The sequence below is a fragment of the Sipha flava genome, unplaced genomic scaffold (genome assembly GCF_003268045.1).
Source record: "Sipha flava isolate LNK unplaced genomic scaffold, YSA_version1 46_pilon_pilon, whole genome shotgun sequence".
In the NCBI taxonomy this organism is placed as follows: domain Eukaryota; kingdom Metazoa; phylum Arthropoda; class Insecta; order Hemiptera; family Aphididae; genus Sipha; species Sipha flava.
Window position 1 is genome coordinate 2,332,267 of NW_020273250.1, and position 11,118 is coordinate 2,343,384.

Genomic DNA, 11,118 nt, shown 5'->3' on the forward strand with positions numbered 1-11,118 from the left:
TATAATTAGGTTCTATCTTTTTTGTAAATCATAATTATCAGGATTTAGATTTCATATCATTGAAATGTACTGAAATACGCACTATAAAAAATGTCCCAAAAATATAAATAAAAAGAAAAGAAATGTTAATAAAAATCTAATTAAGAGGACGTCACACCCGCTGTGTTGTTTCCGTCTGACATACATACAACATACAAAATTTGCGTTCAGTGATTCAAATGTAATAATGTTAGCTTTATTATTAGAGTAAATCTATAATCTATAATCTAACTTATAATCAAACATTAAGGGAAGAACATTATCTCTATTTTGTTGCTCGGTTTTTCCTATATTTTAATTCTTTACTGAGTTATGATGTTTTTTTAAATGTTATAATTTACATACTCATAACACGCATAAAAATTAAAATATCGGAAAAAACCGAACAAAACACAGATAATATTCTTCCCTTAAAGTTTGATTATAGGTCAGTTAACTCTAATACTAAAGCTAATATTACTACATTTGAATCATTGAACGCAAATTTTCTGTTGTACGTATGTTAAACAAAGACAACACATACGGGTGTGACGTCCTCTTAAATGTATTATTTTTTACTGACAGTTTATTTTATTTTTTCTATTATAATCTATAATATAATCTTATAAATGAATACATTTTTAAAAAAAAATTAAAATGTGTGAATTTTTCAGTCAATATAAATAATATTTATGGTAAATTCTATATAAATAATTATATTATTATACGTATTGGTTAATAATAGCACCAACATTTCGAAAATTATACTAAAATTTTAAAATACTTTAAATATACAAAAAAAAAAGATATAAAAATAAAATTTAATTTTTGGAGTTCCTGGTGAATAAAACAAATTTATATCTCACTTGATATTTTTATCTGTATCCTATATCAATTAGCAAATCTGAACCCATAATAATATTGCTCAAATATATAATAAATATGTGTATATTATGTAATAATCAATTCATTATCAATTTTACAAATTTATAATAATAAACCAAGTTTGAGTGAATTTGGATAATTCATCAAATAAACCTTACTTATCACAGTAATTTTATATACACAATACCTACTCAGAAACAAAGAACGTAATTTGTTTGAAAAGTTTGCAAAACTTAAATCAAGAAAAAATTCTTTTGTTTAACTTAGAGAGTTTTATACGTAACGTTCAATTGTTGGAATATGATATGTGTTCAGTGCCGGCGCTATGATTTACGAGGCCCCGGATCTATCTATATATATATATATATGTTACGGCTAGTATTAGTATGGCTAAACTCAAGTTTAGCCACTGCGTTTGGCTAATATCTAAATTTCGGACTTTATCCACCAATATTTAACATTATAAAGATGCATATGGCTAATGTCTAAATAACATTATCCATACAAATAAATGGTTTATGTCAAATAAAAATTCTTTCATTTCTTCTCTTATTCAATAATATTTAATAATATCATAGATTATGGAATAATTTTAATAATAGAGTAGGTACAATTATTATTAAGAATTATTTAGTCAATGATAATATGTACCTACCTATTTTTATTATATAGATTTAAGGCCACTTTTCATGACTATGGTAATATAATTCATGGGTGGCATGACTAGGGTTACCATAATGTTTTAAGACCAAATCCGGACATCAGTTCCGTTTCAGGGGAGGGGTAAAATTTAAGTTAAGCAGTATTGTTCTTTCATTAATACAATTTTATTTAAATCTATAAATAAAACGTCTACATAAGAGTTATTAGGTTAAACATGTTATAATAATTAATTAACTTATATAATAATTTTTATCAGTTCCTTATTCAGTTCGTGCTGGGTCCTGGTTCGCAACATTCTTCATCGTCTTTTTTCTTTTCATATTTTTCAGGTGCGTTCATATTTTTCAGAAAAAATTTGTCAATTTTAATTTTATCGTGAAATTGTGAACATGACAAATCAGAATTTGCTTTAATATTAAGCAACTCTTTTAAAACTGTTAATGACAATCTTCCTCTTTCAGCACTCCAAATAGACCCCATCATTGAAAAAATACGCTCGGCGGGAGCTGAAGTGCCAGGCAGACACATGGCAAATTCTATTATTTTAAAAATATTCAAAAAAGAAACGTTGCTTCGAAAAAATGTATCAAATATCTCCTTCCATTTTTCATGCATTTTCGGTGTTAATTCATTTTGTTGTGATGCCCATTTAGGTTTCAGATATCTTAGTACTTGGACTAGAGACGAGCGTTCATCAAATAATTGATCCACATTGATAGAATTTGATACAATACTGACAACTATTATTGCACTAGCCTCCATTTCTTCACAAGTAGGATCATTTTGTAGCGTTAACCATTTGAATTTGTTAGCTTTGTCAAAGCTGTTTTCCCAAAGTTTTAAATAATTTATCCCTGCTTGATAAAAACCTTCCATATTTTTACGAAAATGATTTTCTTTATCAACATCAATTGTATTATCATCTTTAAGTTTAGCAAGTAGTTGGTTAGCTGCAAATGGTATAAAATTATTTGCTTTCCGTTCTTCTAGTTTGATAACTAATTCTTCATACACTTGTGTTGCTTCTGAAGCAGTTATATAGTCAGACTCAAGTTTAAGAATAGATATTTGGAACATTTAAACAGTTCTATGTACAAACTATAAAAAAAGTTCAGATACTGGGTCTTTAAAAAATGCAAGTAACACAGCAGGACAGTTTTCTATAGCCATGAAATACGACTTTAAGGCGTCAAACAATAACAATATCCGTTCTATGGCAGGTAATAAGCTCAAAAATCTCGTATTTCCATGTGAAAGGACTCTTTTATACTCTATATTTGCAAATTCGCAAAATTCTTTTAACGCAGTCACTCTGACAGTATACTGAAAAAAGAATTTATAGACTTTTACTACTATTACCTAAACGTCAATGGACAGAGCATCGCATGCTGTCTGGACAGTGTTATGTAAAATATGAGCCGCACAACCAATTCCAAGAATAGGACGAGACAAAGATTTTTGCAGTTTTCGAAAAACATTTCCTTGACCTTTTCTTTTTACACCACCGAAGTTAGTATTAATGTTATCAGCACAAAGACAAACAACTTTTGAATCAATAGAATACTTTTTAATACATTTTAAAAGATGTTTTACCAAAATATCAGAGGTTTCACCCGGAAGTTGATCAAAGTATAAAAGTTTAACCTTAATTCCTTCATTTTGGTTAAAATAATGAACGCATACGGGAGTCAGTTTAATTTCTTTTCTGTTAGAACTGTCAATCGTTAATGTAACAAAATTTACATCTTTGAGATCTTTAAGTAATTCATTAAATATGTAAGGAGATATAATCTGTTAGCGGTGTTCGCGGCGTAGTTTCCAGAGTCGACGTAATGGTGAAAGCGTCCGAAATATTTGCGATTTCTGCTGATATGGCGAAGCATTTTTTGACTACTGTTCACTAAGACTGCTCCTCTGACTGTTTTAGCTTGCCCCTATCGAGCCTTCTTAAAAGAAACCAAGAGGTAGCCGAGAAAAGTTGAGCTCGTTAACCAGGTACTATTTATAGGCACAATGTTTAGCTGAAGATGATTATGCATCGTCACGGACGCCTTTTATCTGTATGAATGTATCGACGCGATGACGACACCGCGACGATGTACACTTTCATGGTCATAATGTGTTTCGTTGTTAATTCCGATGGACAGATGGTTTACAATGATATTGTCCGAACATCCTAAGTTGATCACATTGCAATTTTTATTATGATTTCTCATAAAATTGAATAAATTATGGGTTCGCGATGACCACCGATACTACACGAGCACTCTATCGATCATATTGATGATATCAACAATATTGTTCGTATGATTGGGCCGTTACGCAGCGCACCGTGAGCGTGACTAACTACCATTGATTATATATTACTAGTAACTATACTAGCTACGTATTTCTTTTTTACGTACAATTTCGTGTTCGTTACAAAGAGCACCCGATCAAAGGGTTAAGGTCACTGCGGCCTTGTTACAACGACAGTCTTCGCCATCAGTCAGCGCTACGTCCGAAAAAAGATTCTCGATACGTATCACCCCACCGCTCTAACTGCCAACACACGTAAAAGGCCACAACGTTCTGGCGGGAGCCACTCTTCTTTTTCAACTGCATGGCCGACACGTCGATAACGTGGCCGATCCATCATCCGACCGGAGTCTTTTTATTATATATATATATAAATATATATATATCTAAACTGTTGTCGCCGAAAACGTGGTCAAGTGGAAACGGAAAAGTATTTAATATTATAATTTATGTTTATTATTAAAACTATACGGTAGTCTTCTGACCAGGGGCATATTTAGGGGGTTGATATGGGTATTAAAACACCCCCAATCGACCGTATTTTATGATATTTCACCAAATTGCAAACTTACAGTATAATTTGAATAAACATTGTATACAACTTTTAGATTTTTCATATACTGTCTTAATAATTTTCATTAACATAATTTATATAAATATATGGTATTTATTAATGTAAGGGGGGGGGGGGGTAGAGCTCCCCACTTACCATAAATCTATTAAATTTTAAAACATCCCCGTTAAATGAATCCTGGATATGCCACTGGTATGATATACAACATGGAGTAAAATCACTAGTCTTGCCGTGGCATCTTTTTGCTGCTGGCCGACATTATGGGACGCTGTAGGGATGGCGCAAACGGTTCGGGACGACGCGAACGGTTTCGTTCACAAACAACACCTCATCAACCATTTTAAGCAATTATTACAATTATCAAAACCCAAATTATTTGTTATCTCTTCTTTTTAAATTTTAATATATATAATCTCGTAAAAAAATTTCTAAAATATAATCGGCTCCATTTATCCTCTCATCTAATTTTTCAAATAATGAATAAAGTTTGAAAGAAATAATAATATATAGCAGAACTGATTGAAATAAAAATAAAAAACCGTTATTATCACGAATAATTTGAGCAGTTAATGAATGAATATGACAAATATGCACAAAATTATCAGGTATTTGACGAGGCATTTGAACAATCTTTTAAAAAAGTCGAAAATGAACAAAATTTCATTAATATTGATGAACCGTCTGCAAGTACAGAAATAGCGAGTAATAACAATAAAATAGTAAAAAAAATCATAAAAGGTTACTACGTGGATATAAAATAAATAAAAAACATCAGCAAACAAATGAAGTAGCTATGATATAAAAAACCGATCATGTTCTTGTAAAAAAATTAAAAACCAAAAAACAACCTGAAAAATGGTACCCCGGTAAAAACAATAACTATGTAGGAAACATTCCTAAGTTTACAGGTGAATTAAGTTCAATTCAAGCATTTACACCGTATGGTAAAAAACAATTAGTAAATAAGTTGTTTTAAAAATAATTTGATTATTACTACTTGTTAATTATAAACTAATGATAGAATGTTCTCAATTTATTAAGTGATAATAATATAAAAAATAAATAAAAATTATATAGATATTTGAATATTATTTTATTGGTATCAAAATAAACCTTGCACGCATAGTGGCACATATAACGCCATTTGATAAATTTCTCATTTTCATATGATTTTTTAAACTAAAAATTTTTTTTTTAATTTTCCTTTATATTGAAGCTAAATTGTAACGAAAAAAAAAATATGAGGTGAAAAAAAATTGTGTGCATCAAGAGGTTAAAAACGGAGAAACAGTTACATATCTACAAACGATGTCATAATTCAAGGTAAAACAGGTATACATAAAACAAGATGTACCACATATAGGTAAGTTTTTTGAAATTGTTAACAGAAGATGGTCATTTTATTTTTTTTTATTAATGTATTACTTCATAAAACAATATAATACATTTAATAAAATTTTGACTTGCATTTTTTTTTTGTTGCTTTTAGGGCATATTTTAAGGTTTTTTTGGTCATATTATAGTGCATATTTTAGTATTCTCGGTGCTATTAAATCCAAACCCTGATAATTATAATTCGTTAATTTTGTAAAATTAATTTTATTATATTTAAAAAAATTTGTTAACATTTATTATTATTATTTTAATATTAAAAGTCGATCTAATATAAAATATATTCCTTAATTTTTAATATTATTTTAATTTATACATCTCCGTTACCGTAATTCGGGTGTATAGTGGTTGATACTATTAGAATTCTTATATGAAAACATGATATATGTCAATCATAACGGTTAGGGGTTGAATCCTAGCAAGGGTAGAAAAATAGAATCGCTGAATAATTAATATGATTTATATCACCATTAAAAATAAGAAACATTACAGATGATATTTTTTCGCGTAATTTTAATACAGAATTTATGGATGGACGGAAAGAGGATAGAATATATGAAAAAGAAGATAAGCTCATTGTTAACTCAGTAATCAGTTGTTACTGAATAAGCTAATGGAAAAAAAGACAAAGTGTTAAATTTTTACGAGAACGTATATTTGCTAGCTAATAAATACTAATGTAATACTACTGATTCTAAATATTTTAATCTTGCACTTGATAAAAGTTGTGATATATGGACAATCTACAATTTAGTATATTTATTTGAAGTGTAAATTCTAAGTTAGAAGTGATAGAAGAACTTTTAGGACTTGAAGTACATGAAATATCGATAAATTCCGGTGTATATTCTTTTGTTGCGTTTCGGCTACGGTTGTTTTGTCACCACTGACAAATACTGCAACTTGCCGTCTAGCCAGTTCCAAACTTCAACGGTCACCATCAACGGCGTCATCCCAGTTCCAGGAGGGTCAGGTCAAGTTCGTCTTTTATTTTTTATTATTATATAGTTGTTTTTGGTCAGACTAATTATTTATTATATGTTAATATACGTCAAATAATACAATTTTATTTAGTTTGAATTGTTAATGGTCACACAAGGTCACTTATACATATATATATATATATATATATATATATATATATATATATATATATATATATATATATATATATATATATATATGTATCTCATTCTTATTGCTTATGCAGTCCACTGTCTTGTGATCTTTACTATATATATTTTTTTTTCTCTCTTCGGCAAAAGTTAACAGTAATACGACCGGCAAAATGCACAGAGTAAAATTATTTATTTATTCGATTGTATGGTCCTAATCGACACATCATTTAATTATTTGTAATATTATCAGTCATAAGTATAATTTGTTGTTTGCACATTAGACCATAACATATATTAGTTATATTATAGTAGTATAGTTTGATATTTGTCATCATATACATTAATCATAATCGTAATCTGATTATGTAATAATTCGTCATCTTAATTAATAAAATCTAACAAAAGAAAAATACAAATTACAAAGGCACTATAATTTATAAGTAATCTCTCTGCGAGACACAAAGGTTTTATTCTCTCTCGTGTTCATGGCACAAGAACGAGATCTTATATTTTTATATGTATTTTTTAAGCGTTAGAACATTTTCTTAAAACAAAACAGGTTGCGTTATTTTATTTTTTGATACTAAAATTATAAACATTGTAAAATCCTCAAATAAAATAGGAAGCTAAGGAACTTCTATATACAAGATACACCAATAATTCGGTAAGATTTTATATAATTATTAATCGCTATATGTATAGGTACTTTATTTTAAAGGAAAAGATAAAAGAATACCAAGTAAAAATTGTATGACATATTTGGCCAATTTATTTTATTGTAATAAGCACGAATATAGTATATTTACAAGACGTGCTATGAGTTTGGACATGCCAGTATCCATCATCCGCAATAATTCCTCAAAGTCTCAGTTCATTTTACTATAGAAAATGTAATAACGTAACTAGCGGTGAATTAAGCAATTTGCCACCTACAAGCAAGACATTTGCCGCCGTTTTTTTTAAAACAAAATACATCTAGAAATATATTGTTAGTTAAATTATTCTTTATTATTTTAAATTTAATACAATAGTCAAATATTAAATCATTTTCGTTCGGTTTTTGAGGTTAGCAAATGTATCGATTAGGTCTTGAAAGTTAATTTTGACACTAATTCCGATTCAATGCACAGGAGAGCTAAACTATTTAACCGATTTTCGCAAATAGTAGATCTTAAATAAGTTTTAGCTCTTTTGAGACAAAAAAACGATCTTTCTGCCGAACAATTAGTAACCACTATACAGGAGTATATTCTTAAAGCGATGCTAACATTCGGAAATAGTTCTTCTAAATTCTGATTTCTAAAAAATGTAAATAAACTTTGATTTTGTTGTTTTTTTTCTGTTGCATTTTGCATATAAGTTTTTAAATGTATGCATTCTTGTGTAAATGTGTTTTCATCAATGTCCGTTGTAGTTTTTTGGCTCTTTGGACAATATCATCAGTATCAATCGACTTCTTGTCTATGTTGATCAAAAATTTGAATTTATCGTAAATATCTGCATACCCAGAATATATCGCCATAATGTATAGCTATGATTATATTTAAATAAACAGATTTCGGGAAAAACATAGATTCGCTAATAATAACAATTCTAGTTGATCGCGTTCACCGAAACCATTTCAGTATTCATTGAGTTAATAACCTAATGGCTAATATTCATAAATTTTTAATATAATTTTATAAGTACATTTTTTTTCTTAAGTGCGGCAATTTTGCCGTTTCAATCATCTGATTAGTTTGCCTGTAGGGTAACCCGACGCTGAACGTTACGATTATTGATCGTTATTTAAAACAACGAGCGTATATATTTTTAAAAGACACTCCGTTAACTCAAATGTAGTTCACCGATATATATACAAACAATATTAAAATCCCGATAGGAAAATATAACTTTTTAGTTTTTAGATAATATTCATTCCCATTCCAGTTATTTCCAGGTCCGATAAATTATACATAAATATGATATTAAATGTACACTATCTCGTTTTGAGTTTCTTCTTATATAAATGCATATCATGTGTAATATCATATTACAATATATATTATAATTTTTTTTAAATTTTCAAAATCTAATGCTTTTCGGTTTGAAGTCAGTTAGGAGCGTACCCAAGAATTTTTTATGGGGGGTGGGTCCAATATTTTTATTTTATCTGATAATGGAAAATTAAAATAAACTATGTATTATTATTATACTATTTACTATTAAATCGTTGAGCATGTAGAAATTGTAATGAGGGGGTCCAAACCCGAAATTCCTCCCTTGGCCGAAGGAAATAACGCCGCCGATATTTTAGACATCGGAACAACGAGGAACCATTTCCGCTAATAATACAAAATAATAAATAAACGCGAGCGGGCCCAGAAGGGAAAATGCAGTGTTGGTCTGGTTCATGATTGGGCCTCCGGCAAAAAATTTACAATGGGACCCTAAACCAGCATTTCTTAAACTTTTTTATCCGCGGAACCCTTTTTGATGTCCACATTTATTGTGGAACCCCTTACTTTTTTTTTTTTTTAGCTTTTTAGCTCTTTTTATGATTATTTGTAAATAAATTATAATCATATAATAATATTGCGTTAGAAGTGTTTAATTTAAAAAATATGTTAAAATAAAAATTAAAATAATAATAATTGTATATGTATATAATATTTCTTCAATAAAAATTACTTTAATTAGACTATTCCATATAGCTTATATATTGTTATTTAATAAATAAAGATTTTTTTTTCTATAATGCGAACATCTTTTCACCATTACTAATCTTTAGTTGAAAATGTTAATTAATTTTCTTAAAATTTTTTTAAAAATTACGTAAGCTTCGCGGAACCTTGGGGTTCCGCGAAACACAGTTTAAGAAACGCTGCCCTAAACAACATAATATGGAGTGAGATTTAATAAATACCTACTATTTTTTTTTTTTACTTGCTACGCTCGAACTCTACTACAAATATTCATTTATTTTTGTTTTTATATTTTTCTAAAGCCAATATTATCGAATTATCATTGTGTTCGTGTATGTGACCATTAACAACACTTATCTCAATTTTCATTTATATTTGTTCGATTTTGATTAAAAAACAAAAATGTATAAACTATAGTGGTTATACCTAGTTCTATTAAATCATGTCAACAATATTTCAAGATTAAGATAAGAATAATATAATTTTAATTTAATTCAGGAAAATAATTATTAAGATTTTTCATAGTTGTTTTAAGTCCGGGAGTGGATTTATGAGAGGTTCAGGAGGTTAAATTATCCACAGTTAATATTTATTGACAAAGTTGACCTCTAGAAAACTTATATTTTTTAAGTGTGCCGACTATAAGTTAAAGTTAAAACTAAACTGACAAATGCTCCAGTTTCAACCCCTTCCCCCAAATTTTACCACTGGTTTAATTGTATAGTAAAACAAAACATCTCTATGCCAGAACCCGTGAGGGATTCCATAAAATAAGGTACATTATTACAATGATAATTATGAATAAACTTAAAAAACAAATATTATATGATCATATTGTTTTTTTTTGTTTCAAGAAATACATTTATAATCCACTTTAAGCTCTAAAAAGTGGCCTCTTGAAATAGTCTGACCCATAGTTCTCTAACTGTAAATTCACCACAGGTTAGACCCCTATTTTAAAAATAAATCTAAGGGCCCCCGGGAATTGCCGGGTATTCGGGTGGGCCAGACTGACGTTGGGAAAATGTATTTTATCGTATAATTTACTGTAGATATTGATAAAACGTTTATAAACGAGTTATATAATCAAACAGAATTTATCGCGCCAATTAAATGCTTTAAATCGGTTGGTCTTTCTGCTTTATCAATCGTTACGAACATTTTTTTTTCAAAATCGAATTGACGCGTTTGAGCAAGACATGACGCAGGCGGTCCACCGGTTATTGAATCGCTGACCGCCGGTGGAAACCATCATTGTTTTTCGTTTATTTAATTTCTTTTCAATACTATCGCGACACGCCTATAGCCTATAGCGACCGGAAAATGTGTTTGTTTCGTTGCCCGTTGACAACGGTATCGGGTCCGACAAGATTGTCGTCGCGAACGGCTCACAACCCATTTTCACTTCATCGAAGGCGCAGAAAAATAAGAGAAGAAAAAATATTATATTTCATAGACGTATAATATTAGTATCGTTACATTCGTC